This window comes from Pygocentrus nattereri, chromosome 15 (genome assembly GCF_015220715.1).
Source record: "Pygocentrus nattereri isolate fPygNat1 chromosome 15, fPygNat1.pri, whole genome shotgun sequence".
NCBI classification, from domain to species: domain Eukaryota; kingdom Metazoa; phylum Chordata; class Actinopteri; order Characiformes; family Serrasalmidae; genus Pygocentrus; species Pygocentrus nattereri.
The window spans coordinates 12,494,655-12,502,318 of NC_051225.1; positions in this window are offsets into that span (position 1 = coordinate 12,494,655).

Below are 7,664 nucleotides of genomic sequence, written 5' to 3' on the forward strand. Positions count from 1 at the left end.
ATGAGCCTACATGTCATCTGCTGTCCGAACAAAACCTTTCTATCTCCAAAATGGTAACATACTTTACCTTTAATGTAAGTCAATGGATCCAGACGTCTTTCCAAGTCATTTTTGGGCCTTTTATTTTGGTCCAATCACCACAAAATTTACAAAACATAAAGGCCAACAGGCATTTTCAAATTGTATCAAAAACTGAAAAATGACAAAATTATTGATACGAGGTTTTCTTCCAACAGCAGCGATATTTAATGTTTACAAAGGTAAAACAATGATAGATGGATTTTTATAAAAAAAGGTTTGGGAGGGATTTAGACCAAAACTGTCTCAATACTATCATAAATCAATCTTAAGGCATCAGGCAACACATTTGTGATGGCTTTCTGTGTGAGAGTTTTTAAAAGCATTAAACACATCAAAAGTTTGGACCCTCCTGGTCAAATGACATGTCACTTGACCAGGAAAGTCAACTACTTTTTTAAAGTTTGGAATCACTTGTCATTATCCCTAGCCTTTCTGTGGTTCTTCAGGGAACTGAATGTGTTCTTGGAAACCTGAATGCAGCCTGTCCTGGCAACTAGAAAACAAATGTAATATCTGACTAATGCTTTGATTGAGGTATATTGATTGCTTTGTCTTACTGCTTACAGTGATTATTAAAGCCAGGCTGGTGGGAAAGCTGCTCAAGTTTGGACATGTTGCACTGCCAGTATTCCTCCTGCCTGCCCCAGTGCTCTGGTCACACATCTGTGACTGCAGACAAAACATCAAGCAAGTGGCTTCCGAAACTTGTTCATACCTGACATACCTCCCTGTTCCCATGTCAGTGTGTGAGTGGTTGAAATTTCCTTGCTGAGCTCCAGGTCAGCAGGGGTCACCCGCAGGATTATTCCAATTCAACAGACACTTGGCACAACAATGGCTTTAGCCCTTCATTCATTGCCTTGCCTCAGACCTGTGTTTGCTTTTCAGAACGCTGGAAACCTTCCCCGACACTAATAGAGCCACAGATCTGAGCTGATGCTCACCGCAGCAGAAGGTAATGACCACGCAGGAGCCTAATGAGGCCCCTCGCTCCAAAGCGCAGATTAAACAGTGCTGATTGAATTGAAAAAGACTGGGGAGAAACTCAGGGTTTGTTTGCTGTATGTCACATTTCAGCACGATTCCAACAGAAATGAAGGCAAACGTCTCATGTTTATATATATATATATATATATATATACACACATACACACACGCACTGGCCACTTTATTAGATACACCTTGCTAGTAAAAGCTTAGACCCCCTTTTACCTTCAGAACTGCCTTCATTCTTCATGGCATACTTTCAACAAGGTGTTGGAAACGTTCCTCAGAGATTTTGGTTGGTTATTTGAGTTCCTGTTGTCTTTCTATCATCTTGAACAAGTCTGCCCATTCTCCTCTGACCTCTCACATCAACAAGGCATTTTCATCCACACAACTGCCGCTCACTGGGTATTTTCTCTTTTTCGGACCATTCTCTGTAAACCCTGGAGATGGTTGTGCGTGAAAATCCAAGTAGATCAGTAGTTTCTGAAATACACAGACCAGCCCGTCTGGCACCAACGACCACGCCACGTTCAAAGTCTCTTAAATCACCTTTCTTCCCCATTCTGATGCTTGACCACCTCTACATGCCTAAATGCATTGAGTTGTGGCCATGTGATTGGCTGATTAGCTATTTGTGTTAACAAGCAACTGAAAGCAACTGAAATAAAGTGGCCGGTGAGTGTTTGTGTGTGTGTGTCTACACTACAGTCTGTAATTGTAGAACTACAAAATGCTCTTATATAATAAGTGAAGCTGATATATATATATATATATATATATTTATATATATATATATATATATATATATATATATATATATATATATATATATCAGCTTAGACTGTAGTCCATCTGTTTCTCTGCATAATTTGTTAGCCCCCTTTTACCCTGTTCTTCAGTGGTCAGGACCCCCATGGACCCTCACAGAGCAGCTACTATTTGGGTAGTAGATCATTCTCAACACTGATGTGGTGGTTGTGTGTTAGTGTGTGTTTCGCTGGTCTGAGTTCATCACACACAGCAGTGCTGTATATACGTATATATATGTATATATATGTGGTGAGTCAAAAGTCACAGGACACCGTTTTATCTTATTTTATTTCTTATGCTGTCACAAGCCTCCATGATGCCGTGCTGAAGGTGGTGTTTGTTGCGGATTTTCGCAGCATGCAGTTTGTTTGAGGTTACCCCAGATACAAAAGTCGATACTTTAAAAGATACAAAAAAAAAAGTTTGTGTCCTGTGACTTTTGACTCACCCTTTATATATGTGTGTGTGTGTGTGTGTGTGTGTGTGTGTGTTTAGAGGTAAACATACTAAATAGCCTTTAATATCTAATAATCACAACCTAAACGGTTATTATCGTATATAATGTTCCATTCAAAAATTTGGATTTGGATTGTTTAATTAATTAAGCAATTTTGTTATTTTATCTAGAATAATAACTCATTGATTCTGGATTATGAATAATTTGCTAGATTTGATCTGCACTTTGTCTACATGATGAATTCTAGACATTCATTTTATTTGAACTTCATTCTCTATGGTTCTCAGTTTTCTTAGTCATTTTAGAACCGTCTGCAGTTCTGTTCATTATCCTGGACTGAACAGCTCTTCATTTGTATTTACAGCTTCTTAGCACCTTGCTGGTTGTTTAGAACCTATCAAGTTGCACAGGATTAACACATTAATATCATTTTATACACTTGTCTACAAACAAATTGGTTTTGTTACTGTTTAAAACATTGATTCCAGACTTTTGAATGCTAGTATATATGAGTTACAGCAGGACACTCACATATCAAGAACGAGACTAAAATCCATCAGGCCTGATGAAAATATGCTGGCAACCATTTTACCAGTGTCTTATGAATAACACATTAATAATACAAACGCCCAGCTGTCATCTCACAGTGCTTTTAGTGGCTACTTGTGTCTCTGTCCATTTGTAGTTCAGTGGTGCAGCAGCTGGTTAATAGAGCCAATAGGTCCCATAAAACCCCTCTGTCACTTCAACCACTTTGACCAGCAGTGTCCTGATCTTTTTTGCAGCCCAATCACCACTCGTCCCATGCTTTGTCTGGCTTCTGGCTTGGAGTGAGGTGAGTGGTCATCAGCATCTGGTCCATTGGAGAGGACCTCCAGCTCTGCAGGTGCTCCTGTACTGTGGTGGCCTGGCTGTGGCTTATCTGAGAGTAGATGTATAGGCCGGCTCGCTAAACAACCGTAAAACAGACGCCCCAGGGTGACTAGCAGGTGCTGATAATAAAGCACTGCAAACTGCGTTAGTGAATCATCCTTGACAAGCGAGCAGTGTCTTAGTTTTGACTGGGCCTGACCTTGTTGTGACTCGTTTTGTAGAGCTGTAGGGGAACGGAGTTAAACAATGACATTTGAATTTTTTCTCCCTGCAGTGATTGTGATTGAGCGCTTAGCTGCATAACAGATGCTTCAGTGTGATTAATTCTGATATTTACTTGATTTTGTAGACTTTGTATAGTTTTACTGAGGGCTGGTGGAGGCCATTGTGCTGCCCCTGGAAGGTTTTCACCAGCACACGAAAGTCAATGCTATGCCCATAAGCACAAATTTAATATTGTAGCATTAGCATGCTTACACTTTGTGGCACTTTTGTACACAACACTTGTAAAATAGACTTGTTATTTGTATATCTTAGCAACGCAAAGTGACCAGTTTCACAAGCAGCTTCTTTGTTTCATTTGCATATTTTCTTTTAGTCCATTTCATTTTGTAAGTGGTTATTTCTCGACAGCGATACATCCTTTCAGACTCACGGCACCGACTGAGATCTAAAGCAAGAGTGGACCTTGATTTTCTCCACTTTCTCAAAGATGAAAGCTTTTTACTTGTTGCTTGTGTAAACACTGTATCCACTCCCTGTCCACTCTGTTAGACACTCTATTGTCTTGTTGGTCCACATTGTAGATGTAAAGTCAGAGACAATAGTTCATCTGCTGCTGCACAGTTTGTGTTGGTCATCCTCTAGTCCTTCATCAGTGGTCACAGGACACTGTTGGCTGGATGTTTTTGATTGGTGGACTATTCTGGGTCTAGCAGTGACACTGAGGTGTTTTAAATCTCCAGCAGCACTGCTGTGTCTGATCCACTCAGACCAGCAATGACCACCACCCAAATAATATCTGCTCTGTGGTGGTCCTATGAACGTCCTGACCTTTAAAGAAGAGGGCTGTCATAAAGTATGCAGAAAAACGGATGGACTGGACTGCAGTCTGCAATTGTAGAACTGTAAAGTGCACCTGTATACTAAGTGGAGCTAATAGGTGCTCTGAATAAAGTGGCCAGTGGGTGTTTGGGGTAGTTGGAGGTGTAAGTGAAACATGAAATATTATTGGTTGAGCTGGTTTTCCCCTCCCACTGGTGCACAGGGATGTAATCAAAACTCAGGTCACATATTAAAGGCTGGGAAATCAGTCCATTTTCCTGGAAGATTATTGGAAAACATGAATTCTGTCTTTTAAATGACCTTATATGATGCCTAATATGACCAGAGATATGAACCAACAAGGTAAAAAAGGTCAACTTCAGCTTGATTTCAGCTTGGCATTAAGACACCTACCAACCTTTTATCTTTAGTTCCTCTGGGGCCTTAAATCATGGGGGCAGGACCCCACATTCTCCGCAACATCCATCCATCCATTTTCTAAGCCGCTTCTCCGTCAGGGTCGCGGGGGGTGCTGGAGCCTATCCCAGCAGTCTTCGGGCACATGTTTGATGAAATCATCCCACTTATATATATAGTAAGTGTCTCTAATAACTGTGTAGTTACACATGAATAGCATATCCAATAACACTAACTATTGATGATTTAGCCAATGTTACAGGTGGACAGTGAGTCTATGTAATTACACATATCAATTTCTGTTTTGTCTCATGTAATTACACCAGTGTATCTTCTACACAGGAACTTTTCTGTAGTGCAGTCTCAAAGTTACACTTGAAAATAAGTGGACAGTTCCTGTGTAGTTGTTATAAAGGTACTGTGTAATACAGGAGGGGTAATATAGACGTTGTTTTGGGTTTGATGCAACACATTTAATTAATATCATAAAAGTGATATGTTAAGATAAGGGCATGTCTGCTGTTCTGTCACATTACAGAAAGGTTTAAAGTTGAAACCGATTACAGTGTCACAGCAGTGGGAACATAAACACTAGCTAAATGTTAGGAAAGCTGGCAGATACAATATAACTAATGTCTTAATGCAAATTATTGCAAACTTCCTTTTACTGCTGCCAAAAAAATTTTTTAAATGCTGTTCCAGTCTGATTACAAATGTTATTGCATGCATTTTTACCTTTGTGTAATTGCATGAGAGGGAATAGGCTGGTACAACTATTAAGATACACTTGTACAATTACATGGCAAAACTTCAGTTGATACATGTATAATTACATAAGGTGTACTTCTGGAATCAATCTGTAACAGTGACCAAATCATTAGTAGTTACATTGTTGTTCACATGTACCTACACAGTTATTAGAGACACTTAATATAAAGTGGGACTGACGAAACTTGAAAGCGAGTGTAAGTTACTCCAGGTTACCAAAGTGGGCCACTGACTCTCGAACCTGGGGGAGATTTCCTCCAGGCACGGAACTCTGCTGGAATTATTCAGTTTGACTACCAATTATGCAAATGCACAATGTTGCATTTCAAATGTGAGCTTTTTGCAAGTCGCCTCCGGTGGAAGAGCATGTTAAACCAATAAATATGTTATAATATTCAGAATACATGAATCTGCTCATAATCAGAGCGGATGAATGTGACTAAAGCTGCCCTACTACTGAAGGTCTCTGGAGTAGCTGCCAGCATTTGGAGGGAATGTTTTGTGTAATACTGAACCAGCTTCATAAGTGTTGGTTATCTTTGGCAGGAACTGTCTGATTCGTTGACTTTTCTGATCTCAGATTGATGCAGGCTTTAATTATCTGTTTGGCCCTTCAGCAGATTCAGAAGATTCAGAATCACATGTTGGGCAATGTGCTCACCCTGTCACATCAACTATGTTTTATGAGACCACTCCCAGATTGTTGTGCGTTCATGCCTCTCGGAGCAAGCAGTTATTTGGTAACTACTGTAAGTTATTCAGTAAGTACAACAATAAAATATGTACACTGCAGCTCATTGCCTGTCAATGGTTGCTATTTTATAGACAAAAATGATAATAATAATAATAATAATATAGAGTGTAGTATTACTTGTACTTCTTGTTATATTTACACTGGAATTCCACCAATTTTTACAAACTTTTACATAATTAATTCAGTTCAAAATGTAAACAAAGCCATTCTGAGTGGTTCGATGTGTAACGCTGTTCTGGAGAAACTTACTGAGTCAGAATTGTTCATAGTGGTGTTGATAGGAGCCAGACATCTGAAGTGTTTAATGCAGCTAAAAGCTCCCTCACAGAAGGTAATTACATTAAATGGACATCAGCATAACTGCTTGATGCCTGAGACGTCATTTTGAGATAAACATTTGGCCTAAAATGCCATTTTTTTCTGATTTACCACTATCTAACTATTATGAACAATGCATATGAATAGATATATTAGAGGACATGTATAGGTTCGCTGGTTCTTATCACCACCACTGTATGGGAATCTCTGTCTGTTCTCAGATTGATTTCTCATCAATGAGCCATTTCACATCAAACCACTCTGAATGACTTTGTTTACATCTCAGTGACTGAAATATTCACATATTTTGAATAATGACAATGACATTTCCAAGAGAAAAAAAAACATTTTATTCCTTGCACACTGTATTTCCAAAAGTATTGGCTCATCTGCCTTCACATGCACATGAACATGAGTAAAATCCCATTCTTAATCCATAGAGTTTAATATGATGTCAGCCCACCCAGCTATAACAGCTTCAACACTTCTGGGAAGGCTTTCCACAAGGTTTAGGAATGTTTTTATGGGAATTTTTGACCGTTCTTCCAGAAGTGCTTTTTTGAGGTCAGACACTGATGTTGGACGAGAAGGCCTGGCTTGCAGTCTCCTCTCTAATTCATCCCAAAAGTATTCTGTGGGGTTGAGGTCAGGGCTGTGCAGGCCAGTCAAGTTCTCCCACACCAAACTTGCTCATCCATGTCTTTATAGACCTTGCTTTGTGCACTGATGTGCAGTCATGTTGGAACAGGATGGGGCCGTCCTCCTGAAAAACAGCCCCACACCATAATCCCCCCTCCACCAAACTTTACACTTAGCACAATACAATCAGACAAGTACCGTTCTCCTGGCAACTGCCAAACCCAGACTCATCCACATCCATCGGATTGCCAGAGAAACGTGATTCATCAATCCAGAGAACACGTCTCCACTGCTCTAGGCTGAGTTGCTGTTGCGACAGCGCTACCCACTGCACGATTCAATACCCGCTGGAAGATTCTATATCATTATTCTATCCCTGTGTACCTGCATCTCATTTATTATCTACCTCAGACTAACTGCACATATGGAATGTGTACAACAGCACATTTCATAGTTTTATTCCATAACTTACTACTGTACAACTGTACATTGGAAATAGTGCAATACTAGTGT